The 14480-nt window shown below is 36.5% G+C and overlaps 1 protein-coding gene across 7 annotated transcripts in view; it reads right to left on the reverse strand.

The window, feature by feature from the left end:
- The window catches only part of SGCZ (sarcoglycan zeta), a 920121-nt gene that overhangs the window by 606385 nt on the left and 299256 nt on the right, over positions 1–14480 (reverse strand). For 4 of the 7 annotated variants that reach the window (XM_079908973.1, XM_079908975.1, XM_079908977.1 and 1 more), the window contains one exon: positions 6215–6330. The exons of 1 other annotated variant lie outside the window; for it this stretch is intronic. The gene's annotated coding sequence lies outside the window, so the exon portion shown is untranslated. Of the gene's footprint in view, positions 1–6214; positions 6331–8541; positions 8804–14480 lie in introns of those variants that run through there. 2 more of the 7 variants (XM_079908974.1, XM_079908979.1) reach the window with 2 other exon arrangements.

The raw sequence follows: 14480 nt of genomic DNA on the forward strand, positions 1-14480 counted from the left end.
CTAGGTTTCTGCACAGATATCTTTATCAGTGCCAGAAAAAGCAGTCGAACTGAAAGCATAATATAACTTTCCTTTAGGCAATATAATTTTGGAAGTCATCACATCTTTAAAAAGGGACAGTTGTAATCAGATTCATTAGATAAAATATATCCTATTGTACTCAGCAAGTATAGCTATTAGCTTATCAAGGTTTACATTGCCAAATAAATCTCTCTCTGCCTGAATTATAATTTATCAGCGTCACTGCAATCTTATACTTAATTTTATAATTTTATATAATGCTGTATTGAGAAAATTAACTTAAAATGAGTGAAACTTTGAAAATTCCAATAACAAAGTAGCCCATTTAAACATGAGATATTTTTCAGCTGACCTACGATTATTCCTTTTTTCCATTATAACTTTAACCAAGTAGAAGGAAAATTTATTGAGGGGATCCTGAATACCGATTTTATTTCTAATTCAGTTTCTCACGAAGTTTAATCAATAAAACTACTGGGCAAAAGAGACTTTCCAAATCATTCCTAGTAATGTAACACTAGGATTAGATTCTTTATTTAAATTTTCAATTCTTCCTTTGGTGTAGACATTTCACAGTGATCTATTGATCCATGCCAAACAACTCTTATTATAAATTAACCAACCAAATACAGACTCTGTCCGTTCTGAACTCTGTTAATAGATCACTAACTTTGCAACCTAACTCCATGTATATAAGGTTCCAGAACACTCAACAGAGCTGAACTGAAGGAGAAGTCAAAGGGAGATTATGTATTTGTAAAGTGCATTTTTCTCCAAGTGTATGTTCTGACTGCATTTAAAAAGAACAAACTAAATGATTCTTGTTGTCTTTTCCATTTTGTATCATCTGTACCTTTCTCACGTCATTAGAATAATTGAGGTGAATATAAAATATGAAGTCATAATGCACTGTATTTGTTTGGCTTTTAACATTTCAGGGTGATTTCAGTTCTATTATCTCATGGTACACATAGTACACTTCTGTAAGATTTTAGGTCAATTATTTTTATACTAGTTATTATTACTTCCCTTAAATATGAAAAATATATTCATAAAAAGAAACCAAAGAATTGTTGCCCTCTTAGAAGTCATGTCATATAGATAGTAGCAAAGCCAAGACTTCCATTAAAAGTGATTGTCTAATTTTGTACTTGAGATTCAAGAAGATACTGTGCAGTTTTCTTAAGGGACAGATGAGATGAATACCCTCATATTTCCTTCTTCCCAGTTTTTTTTACTCATCCGTCTAAGGGAGAGTGTGATTAGATTGCTGCATCTTAAGTAAGTGTAGCCATAGACTATCTATTGATATATCACCTGTTGGCTTCATCTTACTATTTCTCAGAACAAAGCCCACAGTTTCTGGACAGTTAAGAACACTTTAATTCATGAAGGATTAAACACACTTCTCTGGGTAGTATTCTTAGAGTCTCTTGCAACGTCATTTTAAAATAAAATTTATCATTTCACTTTCAAACAAATTTTACATAACAGTTTTATAAACCCGAGTCCTTTAATAAGAAGGATATTCCTATCCCTTTGAAATGTGCAATACTCTTCTGAAGTCTAAAGCTATTCATGTGTAAACAAAAAAAATGATAATAAAGTGGCCCATCAATTAAATGGAATAATTTTCTATAATGGAAGCAACTCGGTACTTTACATTCTCACTGAAACTTCTAAGAGATTAGTTCCTCTGATTAAACAACCAGTAATTTTGGTTCTTAATGTATTTGGGGAGGGCTTCCTTACTGTCCCATAGATCTTAGATGGGGTTCCTGCTTCTTCTACTGCTTTGTGTAGAGGCATAAGAATGTCCAGTTACCATCAGAGACTCAGTTTTCCTCATTGTAAGACCAATAGTACTGACCAGCATACATTACAGGATTGCTGCCAAGAGCTAGCTAATGGATTCTGTGAAAATATTTTGAAAAATGTAAATTGGTACATAAATATGACTAATTGATCTGGAGGCAGCATATGTTTTGGTTAGTGGTGTTGACTGAATGGTTTCAAGGCCTCTGCCATGATGTTCTGTGACCTTGCGTAAGATTTTCACATTTCTAAACATCAGTGGGGACAATAAAATACTTAGTTTTTACATTGTTAGGATGATTCAACCAGTTAACATTTAAAACTTATTTAGAATAGTGTAACTTACATGCTGGTAATATTTATGTTTGTCAAACAAATAAAAATATCTCAATTGTCAATTTTGTACTCATCTTGGAGAGCACACAAATAGTATTAGAAAATGTTAAAAGTTCAAATACAGATTCTGTTTAAACAATTACAACCGTTATCCTCATGATAATTTTAACACTAACAATGTCTACAATTTATTAAACATCTTCTAGTTATATTTACTACACTCTTGTCCTTATACATCTTTCTATTTAGCTTCACCATCATCCTTTACATACAGCTTATTTTTCCATTTGAAAAATGTAGAAACTAATACCAGAAAATTGTAGAGGTAAGATTCCCACTTATCTGGGCTGCTTTGAGTAAATTATATATTGTTTGAAAGCTGGATGAACTAAATAATAAATGGAGTGCGTTCTAGCTCACGACTTTGTGCCGGGCTGGGATTGCTCTCTACTGGACTAGGCTGTCAGACACCCAGGAGCACAGCCTCAGAAGATCATAATAACCCAAACTGAAGTGCTGCTATAATAAGACTTGAAAGTGACACTTAATTATTCCTGGATCACATGCCAGCAAATCTGTCACTTCAAGTATCACTGTCTGCATTACAAAGAAAACTGGGCAATCTTGTTGAAATTCACTGTTTTTATCAAAAAGTTGTGAACCACTTACAAAGACTATATTTACAGGAGAAAATGTCAGTAGAGGTGGGGCAATGAACATATGGGAGTCAACGCACCTCCAATTAAAAAAAAAAAAATTCAGAGAAAAGCAACAGAAAGATAGCATTCTAGTCCAGAAGATGGGCCAAAGACACTCTTGAGGAAAAAGAAGAGAAAATAATAATAAATTAAGGGGATAGTGTGAAGGAGGCTGTTAACATCTCTGAAGAGAGACCCAATAAAGATGGACAAACGGAGAGGAAGGAGCTCTGAAAATGTTATGAATGTACCCTAGAAATACACAGGAAAGATGAAAGTAAGCAGAGCTAGGCAGTTAAAAAGTTATACAGTTAACTTGTATTCAATTAAAAATTATTAGGATACTTAATTTTGCACCTAAGTGTATTTGTTTAATTCATTTTAATATACATCATTGATTGCTTATCCTGGAGTATTTTGTTAAGAATTATTTTTTAGGGACCTCCCTGGTGGCGCAGTGGTTAAGAATCTGCCTGCCAATGCAGGAGACACGGGTTCTATCCCTGGTCCAGGAAGATCCCACATGCCGCGGAGCAACTAAACCCATGCGCCACAACTACTGAGCCTGCGCTCTAGAGCCTGAGAGCCACAGCTACTGAGCCCACGTGCTGCATCTACTGAAGTTGCACGCCTAGAGCCCGCGCTCCACAAGAGAAGCCACCACAATGAGAAGCCCGTGTACCACAACAAAGACCCAACACAGCCAAAAATAAAATAAATAAATATATAAATTTATTTTTTAAAAGAATACATATTTTTTTAAAAAAAGAATTATTTTTTAAAAGCATACTGGAGAGACCCTGTGGTGGACACAGTGTCTTCTCTTCAGAAGTGAGGCAATAACCACCCCCCAACCCACCATCAGAGTACTAGCTTCTAAAGACTCAAGATATTGAGACAAAAGACGAGCTGCTTCACCCAAGCTCACACCCTCCATACCAGGCAACACACATCCATTTACCAATGAGTGTGATAAGGGGCCTAGCCCTCTTACCTCAATTCAGGACAGTCCTGAAGGGCCATCTCAGCTTCACAACTTCTGCAGATAGTCTGAGGACACTGTTACAATTGCATCACAGTTCAACCTCTCCTTCTGCCCAATTCAGCTTCCATCATTCCTTTAGGAAAGTTCTGGAGAACACTCTCCAATAGTGGCCCTGCATTCCAGCCTCCCTTTCAGAAACTAAGACAATATGAGATGTGGTTGAAGTCCCCCTGAAGAGTGGAGTGGTCAGATCTTGAACACTCAAGTCAGGAAAACCTGTGTTCAGTTATCAGCTCCTCACTTACAATCTGTGTGATCTCAGGCAATTTCTCCATTAAACGTTGAGGGGACTATTAGCCCCTACCTATAGAATTGTTGTGAAGTTTAAATAGCATAATGCATATGTGTACAACATAAATCCTTAATAAATATTGAATATTTAACAACTGTTAGCTGGAGTTGTAAAGTTAATATAAACTGTGCTTCTCTAAATCCACATTTTTAGAAAAAGCTACTCAGTGGACATTTGCTCCCCTAGATAAACAACTCCAGTCAATCATTGGCACGCCCAAAGCTGAAGCCATCATGGTCAGAATTTCCTTCCAGAGGGACTGCACAAGTCCCTGACATCTTTTACAGACAAAAAGTTTGCAACAATCGACAAACTGAACAACTCGTGTGATGATGACTTGTAGTTTTCTTTCTGTAGATTTTGTTACAATTTAATAAAAGATCCCTTTTTATAGGAGTCCAAATATTTTCAACCAATGAAAGGGCTGTAGACATGTAAAGGATTGGCTGAACGATGGAAACACTAGATTAGAAAATAAAAGCGAAAATGGCACTAAGCAATTGGCATGGCTTTTACATACGAAGCAATAGTAATTCATGAAAACATACTTTAGGCAATGCTATAGAATAACAAATCATTTCTGGTGGTTTAAGAGCATTCAACTCATGTTTACTTTCTCTGAATAATTTTATTATCCTAACCACCAAGATGCTGATAGGACTTGAAGCCATGCCAAGTCATGCTTATCCCTGCTTTGGCTGCTTTATTTCAAATATCCCTTAGTCAGCTTCAGACTTTGGAGAACCAGCTAAGTAAGAGGTGAAGCAGTAGCAGCTACAGAAATACACAAGTATGAAAGGACTGCTTACAACTATCTTTTATTATGACATTGTTACTGGGCTAGGCAATTAGTCTTGTTGCCACCATGCCCTAATATATTTGATATTGAAGGATTAAATAAAGATAATCTTTAAGAAATGATGCTTCAATTTTAAAATGATTCATTCCATCAAGTGTGTTTTCAGAACAAAAATTTTTTGCTCAATTAATATTATTTGAGAAAATAGTGATTCAATTGAATGTAAGTACTTTTGCATATATCTAAGACAAAACAACAGTTCAAGGCAATATGTATCTGTTAAATATGGAGAACAAAACAAGAGGAAACAAAATAAAGACTTAATTGCCAAGACCCAGGGAGGTTAAGGAAAGAAAGAAAGGTTCTTGGAGGAAGTTGTCTTTTTTATTGGCCACAGCACAAGGCTTATGGGATCTTAGCTCCCCAACCAGGGATCAAACCCCGGCCCTCAGCAGTGAAAGTGTGAGATCCTAACCACTGGACCACTGGGGAATTCCTGGAAGTTGTTTTCTTATACAGACTTATGTATTTTAAACTCAACCACAGAGGAAGAACTGAAATTTCCATCATTAATTTCTAACACTGGTTGGATTAATTTTACAATGGCAAGTTGAACTTCTACATATTAGGCTATACCTTTGTATTTCAAATGGATTTAAAACTGTTAAAAATGAAATATGTGGGCTTCTCTGGTGGCGCAGTGGTTGAGAGTCCGCCTGCCGATGCAGGGGATACGGGTTTGTGCCACGGTCCGGGAACATCCCACATGCCGTGGAGCGGCTGGGCCTGTGAGCCATGGCCACTGAGCCTGCGCATCCGGAGCCTGTGCTCCGCAACGGGAGAGGCCACAACAGTGAGAGGCCTGCGTACCGCAAAAAAAAAAAAAAAAAAAAAAGAAATACGTTTTTCCGAACTAGAATTTAAAAATGTTTGTGTTTGAAAGACCATTTTCTGGTAGGAAACTGTGAACTCAACTAAAATCGCTTGGTAAGTTCAGAGAACAGTAAGTCCCCTACATACAAATGAGTTCCATTCTGAGAGTGCAGTCCTAAATCCAATGTGTTCATAAGTCCAACTAAGGAGGTACCCAGCTAACACAATCGGCTATATAGTACTGTACTGTAATAGGTTTATAATACTTTTCACACAAATAATACATAAAAAACAAACACAGAAAAGTAAACACTTTTAATCTTACAGTACAGTACCTTGAAAAGTATAGTAGTACAGCTTAACAGCTGTCATGCAGGGGCTGTCATTGAGAGAACAGGCAAGTACCAGATACATCACTGCTGCTTTTACGCTTGCTTCTGGACATCCCGGGCTGGAAATAAAGATATTGTACTACTGTACTCTATGCAGTAATGTACATTAAAGTACACAAAAGCACAATCACTTGTAGAGGATGCACGCACGTGACAATGTATGCCAGACATGTGAACTAGCTTATGTGATTGGACATGCAAATGGATGTTTGCATCTTTGAAAGTTTGCAACTTGAAGGTTTGTAGGTAGGGGACTTACTGTGGTGGTTTGGGTGATGTGTGCTTTCACAAGCAAAATAGTACTGGCATCTAGAAGACTGACTAATCCAGATGTCCTTTAATTCTTGACCTGATGGAATGGCTGCTAAATATTATCTACTGTGATATTTCTAATAGAAAATTGAAATTTCTCCGTTCAGTATATTTTTACTAAAAATGTGTAAATTTAGCTTTCTTAATTTTCAGGGAAAAAAAATGAACCTCTCTGAATGTATATCCGGAACTACCAAGATAACAGAATTGGATATGCAGAGACAAAATATAGATATGGTAGCAGTTAAACAAATAAAGATTGCTCCCATAGTGTTTGCTTCTCATACGGAATTTTTCTACAGCTACAAAATGCCCCATTATAAACTGAGTGAAAGAACTTATTTCTTTTTCTTTTTTTTTGGCTGCATTGGGTCTTCTTTGCTGTGCGTGGGCTTTTCTCTAGTTGCGGTGAGCGGGGGCTACTCTTCGTTGCGGTGCATGGGCTTCTCATTGCGGTGGCTTCTCTTGTTGCGGAGCACAGGGTCTAGGCTCGCGGGCTTCAGTAGTTATGGCTCTCGGGCTCTAGAGCGCAGGCTCAGTAGTTGCGGTGCACGGGCTTAGCTGCTCTGCGGCATGTGGGATCTTCCCGGACCAGGGATCGAACCTGTGTCCTCTGCATTGGCAGGCACATTCTTAACCACTGCACCACCAGGAAAGTCCCAGAAGTTATTTCTTTTTATGATACTGTGCAAAGCTCCCAGGAGGTCATAGATTAATTGTACCCCTATATGTTCTATTTATTAAAAATCATTTCAAGATTCCTTCTGTACTTCACTATGTATGGGATGGAACTCAAAGCCAAAGAACACTTTCAAATCCATTGGAAACATAAAGTTGCATGGTAAACTACGTCACAAGAGAACAATTGTTGCTGTTTAAGCAAAAGCTTAGTCTTTTGCTTTTTTTTTTTTTGTCTTTTTTTTGATTCATGTTTTCAAATTTTATTTTATTAATCATCGGTACAGCTAGTGATTTTGCTACAAGAACATCTGACACAGAATTAGAGACTGACCCTTGTAGGACCCACTCAGAATCCCAGAGTTGGTATGACCATTATTTTAGCCGAAGACATTTGAAATTCGACAGATGCAGAAAAAAGCTTTCTCAGAGCTTCCCTTACCTGACTAAAAGCAGCTACTTCTAGAAAATGAGGCCTCCTTAAATTACTCTCCGGAGAGAGACCAAGAGTAAACCTACCATAAATATTCTCTGGGGGTGGGGGAAGGAAGACCAGTCGCACTTCCATAAACAAATATTACCACAGTTTTTTTTTTTTAAATCTCCTGTTAGTTCTCCTAAAAACACATTAGCCTTTCCTAAAGAAACTTATTTGTTCCTCTTCTAAAAGTCTTTTCTTCCCTTTCCCCTACTATATTAGGTACATATGCTTTCAACTATAACCATGTAGTGAGTTAGCTACTTCTTTTATTTGCTCTTTCATGCATATGAATAAATCTTTTTCTCCAGTTAATCGCCTTTTGTCAATTTAATTCAGTCTCACATTTACTAAACTAAGAGGGTAGAAGATATGTTGTTTTTTTTCCTCCCAGACAATTGCAATCAAAGCACATAAACAGCATTTCAAGTATCAGATACAGTAAAGTCAATTCATGTATCAGGACCCACAAAATGGAGGCTGCCCCACTGGCCCAGCTCACATCACACATCTAAACCCAAGTCAGCCTGTCAAGGAAACTGAACAGAAACCAATCACAATCCTCCAACTCATCTTTGACTAACTTATCTTCCCCTTGAAAATAGGACCTGATCACCTTATAAGGACATCCCTGACCTCCTGGCCAATTGTTCCCAGTTCTGGCATTGCCTCTCTAAGCTCTATAAAATCTGTTCTTGCCAAAAATTCCTGGGGAGGAGTACGCCACTCCTTGTGAGCCACTGTACTCCCCAATCCCTGGATTGTTCTCCCTTGAATAAAAAAAATCAAACTCGTTACTAACTTGTTTTAGTGTTGTCACTTCACAATTCTGGTGACAAGATGGAACCAGAAGGCAGTTGCCGAAGATTCCAGAGATGACTCCCAGATGCACGTGAAGGTACCCGAAGAGCCACTTTGATTTGCTGCCTCTGGCTGCTCTCCAGAATTTCAAGTAAGCTTTTCTCAGATGGAGCTCTGCTTATTTTGCGATCTGAGCTCTTTGAGTGTGTTGGTCTTAATCCTTCCTGGTGGAAAATTGAGGTGTGAGAGATTCTAGGTTTTTCTGGGTGAGACTATGGGCCACAACATTTGGGTTTGTGGCTGACCTCATTTACAAGGTAGTGCCTCCTGGAGGTCCTGAAAGGTCTACAGAACTGTGCAGAGGCAGCCAGAAACAGTAAATCTGGTTGAATTAGGAAGGGTCAACAAGGGGAAATAAATAGGTACCCCTCAATCTAAGAAGGCAAGATGGCAGTGGTGAGGGTAAGTCCCTCACCAAAGCCTCAGGTAAGTCCACAGAATAAAGCATTGAGGGTCTTGGGGAAATAAGACAAGTAATTCAAACTGTTTTGATCAATGGCGCATCAAAATGTTAGTAGGCACAAGTGGGACTATTAAAAACCATTAAGGTGTCACCACCAAAAAGAAATCTTCTCCTGAAAGGAATAACAGATCTACTGCTAAGAAGAATCTTAGAAGCCAAAGTTGCAAAATTGATGGGCATGGTGGAACACTTAGAAGCTGTTAGAGGGCTCACCATTTTGTCATTTGACAGAGATGAAGGATATTAGAAAAATGTAACTTAGCTTTATTAAGAGCAAAAGCCCACTAACACAACATTGTAAAGCAACTATAATCCAATCAAAATTAACTTAAAATAAAAGAGCAAAAGCCATTCATGAGTTTCACATATTTTGGTATCCTTTAAGGAAGATAATTCAAATAATCAAGACTATATACCAAACAAACAAACAAACAACCCATGCCTTCCAATTTACATGAAACACAGGCTTATCCATATAATTCTAGATGCTTTAAATAAGACAAAATAGTGCTCAGCGTGGGGATGTATTTGTTAGTGACATTTACTTAGTTTTTATTTTCTATATAAATAAACTTCAGAAAGGTAATAATAAGATGAAATACATTCCTTAAGTCTTTTTCAACATAGCAAACTGATTTTGAAGCTAAAAATCCCAACATTTTTAACAAAGCTTAATTTGTTAAAGTTTTAACAACAATAAAAACAAAAGTTTTAACAACAATAATAATACTAATAGTTATAATATTCATATTGTATTATGTTTATTTCAAGTATATTCTCTTATATTTTTAGGTATTTAAGAAATTTTCTGTACTGCAGCACTTAAATTTAAAATTTGATTGTCTTATTTAATGTATATGTATGCACACATGCAATATTAATATGGTCCTTATCATTATCAAAGATAATAAAAAGTACCAAAATTCTCTTTTGAAAAGAACACTATTCTACTACACGTGGCATTTTTTAATTTCCTAATATCAGAAATCTTACTGCACTCACAGCATGAGAGTACCAGCTTAAAAAAAATAAAAAAAAGGAAATTAGGTGCTAAGCGTTTTGTCCTTTACTTTTATATACCAAGAATCGACATGTTTTAAGAATTGACGTAACAGATAGAGAAATTCATAAAAAGATGCTTCTCAAAGGCTTTCTTCTCAAGAAAATGCATACTTATAAATAGATGGGCAGAAATGGCAGAGACCTGATGGCTGCCTGAGGTTGCTTGAAAAGGCAAGCAACTCCTTAAAGAACCCTGATATTACTGGTCCAGGTGACAAGATTCCTGGTCCAGGCACAACAAAGCTGCTATTTTTCTGGGGTTGGATTTGGCTTCACTTTTCCATAGCCACCCCAAATGGACAGAAAAAGCTTAGACTAATCAGTACCACGGTCCTTGTTTTCTGTGAGCATGAAAGAAGGAATGTGAGGTCTAATAACAGGGGATACCTTAGGAATTTAGCAAAAAAAACAATGCATAAAGGGAAGTGTAACTATTCTGGACAATATTTTATAAACACGATAATTATACCAGAGAAGAGTTGATTTTACACTGGTGAACACCAAGGATATCATTTGCAAGTAGATAGCTGAAGTGCAGATTATCTCAATGAGTCTTAAAGTTAATCATCTGAAAACTGTAGATGAATTCACAAGGGAAAATATAAATTATGATTAACGTATAGGACAGTCACTCTGAAGAATACTGGTCATCAAGGTTAAACTTTGATTTCAATGAAAATAATTCATATTTCAGCAACATAGATATTAAGTGAAAGATTTTTAACAACACATACATGTTCTTTCATTTGTAAGGCTAATTTTAGCCAATTTTATAGAAAATAAGCATACAGGATAATAAGTGGTTATAAGGAAGGATTTTTGTCATCATGTTTCACTTATACAAATTATTATACCTAATCCTGGTTTTTACATTAAATTATATTGGAAAGATAAATATACATAGAAACATTAATATTAAAAACTTTAAATATTTTTTTTTGCGGTATGTGGGCCTCTCACTTCTGTGGCCTCTCCCGTTGCGGAGCACAGGCTCTGGACGCGCAGGCTCAGTGGCCATGGCTCACGGGCCCCGCCACTCTGCGGCATGTGGGACCTTCCTGGACCGGGGCACGAACCCGTGTCCCCTGCATTGGCAGGCGGACTCTCAACCACTGCGCCACCAGGGAAGCCCCCTAAAAACTTTATTTTTTGACTTTACTAAGTTTTTGGATCTAGGTAAGCATCATTCCTATGAAAACCTTACTGGAGCATGGATACTTTTCATCTAAGCGCCTCAAATGAAAACCTTACTGGAGCATGGATACTTTTCATCTAAGCGCCTCAAATGCCCTGAGCTTCTTAATTCTAAACAATGAGACTATATTTTGTTGTCCTGGTTTGTTAGGACTGCTGGATGAACTCAGTTGATAACCTTGATTTTGAAAAAGAACTGAGCATCAAAAAATTAACTTAAATTTCCCGAAAGTCAGAGTCCAACGGACATACTATATAGATGGTCTCTCAGTATCAACTCTACTTTGATAGAAAATTTAAATTTGACATATGCCATAGCAAAGTATATGATTCTTAAACTCAAAAAGATAAACAAAAAACTTGAAAGCTGGGATTTTATTTATAGTATATAAATGTAAAGGAGGAAGAGAATAAAGAAGGAAGGAGGAGGGGAATGTCATAGAGAAAAAGGGGGAAAGAAAGTAGTATAGAAAAAAGGCAGGAGGAGAGAGGTATAAGGAGGAAGATGGTAGAGCGCTGGAAGGAAAATAGCTGGATATTTATTTGAGAAAAGTTTTGAAATAATTTGTCTAGGGTGTTTATCTTTTCAATACGTTAGCATATCGCAGAAAAGGAAAATTCTATTTGAGACTTAAAAGCAAAATGAGGTAACTTAGCATCATCCTGCTTCATTAAGGGGTTAAATTCTACCTTACGTGTTCCTACTGTCAACAATACTAATAAATACCACGATTCCCCACACAAATCAGCATAAAGAGAAACAGCTACGATGGAGTTCAACCATCCTCATTAGTACACATTTAAAGACTTTGGAACATCCCAAGAACGTGGCCATTATTGATAAATGTCCTATCATAGTCAACTCTTTCTGGCCTTAGTTGACCTCTTGAGACTTGATTACTTGTACATATCTGCCAGATGTCTCTGCTTTTATATAGTTTCAGGTCTTGGTCCCTTCTGAGTGGCTTGTCACACTGCCACCCATGCCACGTGAAAATATTTTTTGAAAACCTAGATGTTTCAGATACATTTATCTCTTGGCAGGACTTTTCCAAGTAATAAAAAATTAATATCAATGACATCATTCAAGATTGAAGGCTGACCACATCAAATATTTAAAACTAAATATTGGCATATAACTTATAGTTATGGTGAGCATATGCCTTGGAATTACTAATTAATTCTCAAAGTCAAATATTCTGGTGTATTGTTCCCATAAATATGTCTATGCTCAATGATACAACTGTGGTAACTCTTCTTATATCCTACAGAACTCTAAGCTAATTGATTATATGAATGTGAAAAGTAATATAAAATAAGACAAAGGGAGATAAAAAATAAAATAGAAACTTCCTGAAGGGTATAGAAGAAATATATATTACCAGACATAAGAGATTTGCTGATTCTTAGAATTTTATCTCTGAATTTGGCTTTAGGTGTGCTGCTAGTTAAGGTAAAAAAATGAGAACATTGGTTTACACAGTTTTCATTTTATTAAATTCTTGTAGAAAATCATATTGTTTGGGTCCTCACTGGCAGAAAGTATTTCACTGCAGATTTATTAAAGACAGAATTGTTATAGAAATTGACATTTTAAAATATAAAATTGCTATAAATGCTAAAGGCATAACAACTTTGAAGTATTCCTACATGTAGGACTTGTGACAAGTTAGTCTATGTATTTTCCTTCTTAGAGATCTAATTGAATTTAGAGACTTAAATGTGTTATTTTAATATAGAGAAATGGAGGTCTACCATGCCCAGTCGATCATCTCTCAAATATTAAATTTCTTCAAATAGCAAATGCCTTTGTTTGACAGGAGCTTGATTATATTCAATTCACAATTGCATTCTTAAAACTCCCCTAATGTAGCTACTCTGTGCTGCTGTATCAAGTAAGAGGCATGGGCTTTGAATACGAGAGGGAGACTGAATTGTTATTATGCAAGGGCTCAGCTTATATTCTCACCCCGACACAGTGTGATGGAAGTGCCTTACACAATGCCTGCAAAATAAACGCTCTATAAATGTTAGCAGAATCTGAGGCTGAGGCGGTCCAACACACTGATCATTGGCCTATGGGCCTCAGAGGGTCTGAGTCAAATCAATCTAAAGGAAGAGATTTTGTTAACCTATTGTTAGTCTTCCAAACCATGAAAACACACCTAGCGGCTCCCCATTAGTCTCTGAATCTACATTTTGGGACCACCTATTGTAATGTCCTTTGGTATGTCAGAAATAAACCACAGATGAAATCCAAGGCTGACACTGCGGATTTGAATTCAGGTTTTCATGGGTAATTAATGTCTTTCTTGCTCAGTAACAGATGGTGCTTTAACATTATAAGGATGTGGAATCTGGCAGAAACAGATCCTCATTATTATTTCAACAGAACGACAGGCACCAGCTAGGACCTAAAGTTGACGGCAGTCACTCACCAAATAATTATGGTCAGAAACCAAGTTACTGAATTTTTAAATAATAGCTCTTTCAATGTTCTAAACTTGGATTTTCAGTACTATTTCCCAGTTTCAGGGGTAAATCCTGGTATTTCTGTACCTTGAGAGAAGATTGTTTTAGAGTCCTAGTAGATATTTAGAAAACTCAGAGCTGTTATTTATTACCTCATGAATGGTTTATGAGTCAGATGAGTTGTGAATTAACTGTGATTTGGATAAATCCTCTTGCTTACCTTTCTCAAATAATTTACATTCCTTAATATCCAAAATCTAGAATAGGGTTTTCTGATACCTTTCTCAGATATAATATTGGCTCTATTACTTCCTTCACCATTTCACATTAATTTTTCATTGAGTTCTTTGATTGATTATTTTATTATTTTTTACTTTTTTAAAAGACTGTATTTTGTGTAGCAGTTTTAGGTTTATAGCCAAATTAAGAGGAATGTACAGAGATTTCCCATATACTCCTGGCCGCCACATATGTGTAGCCTCCCACATTGTGAACATTAACCAGAATGGTACATTTTTTAGCAAAGATGAACATACATCAACACAACATATTAACCAAAGTCCACAGCTTAACTTGAGGGTTCACTCTTGGTGTTGTGAATTCCACAAATTTGGAAAAAAGCATTATGACATATGTCCATTATTATAATATCAAACAGATTACTTTCACTGTATTAAAAATGCTCTGTG

The sequence above is a fragment of the Stenella coeruleoalba genome (assembly GCF_951394435.1).
Source record: "Stenella coeruleoalba genome assembly, chromosome: 21".
NCBI lineage: Eukaryota > Metazoa > Chordata > Mammalia > Artiodactyla > Delphinidae > Stenella > Stenella coeruleoalba.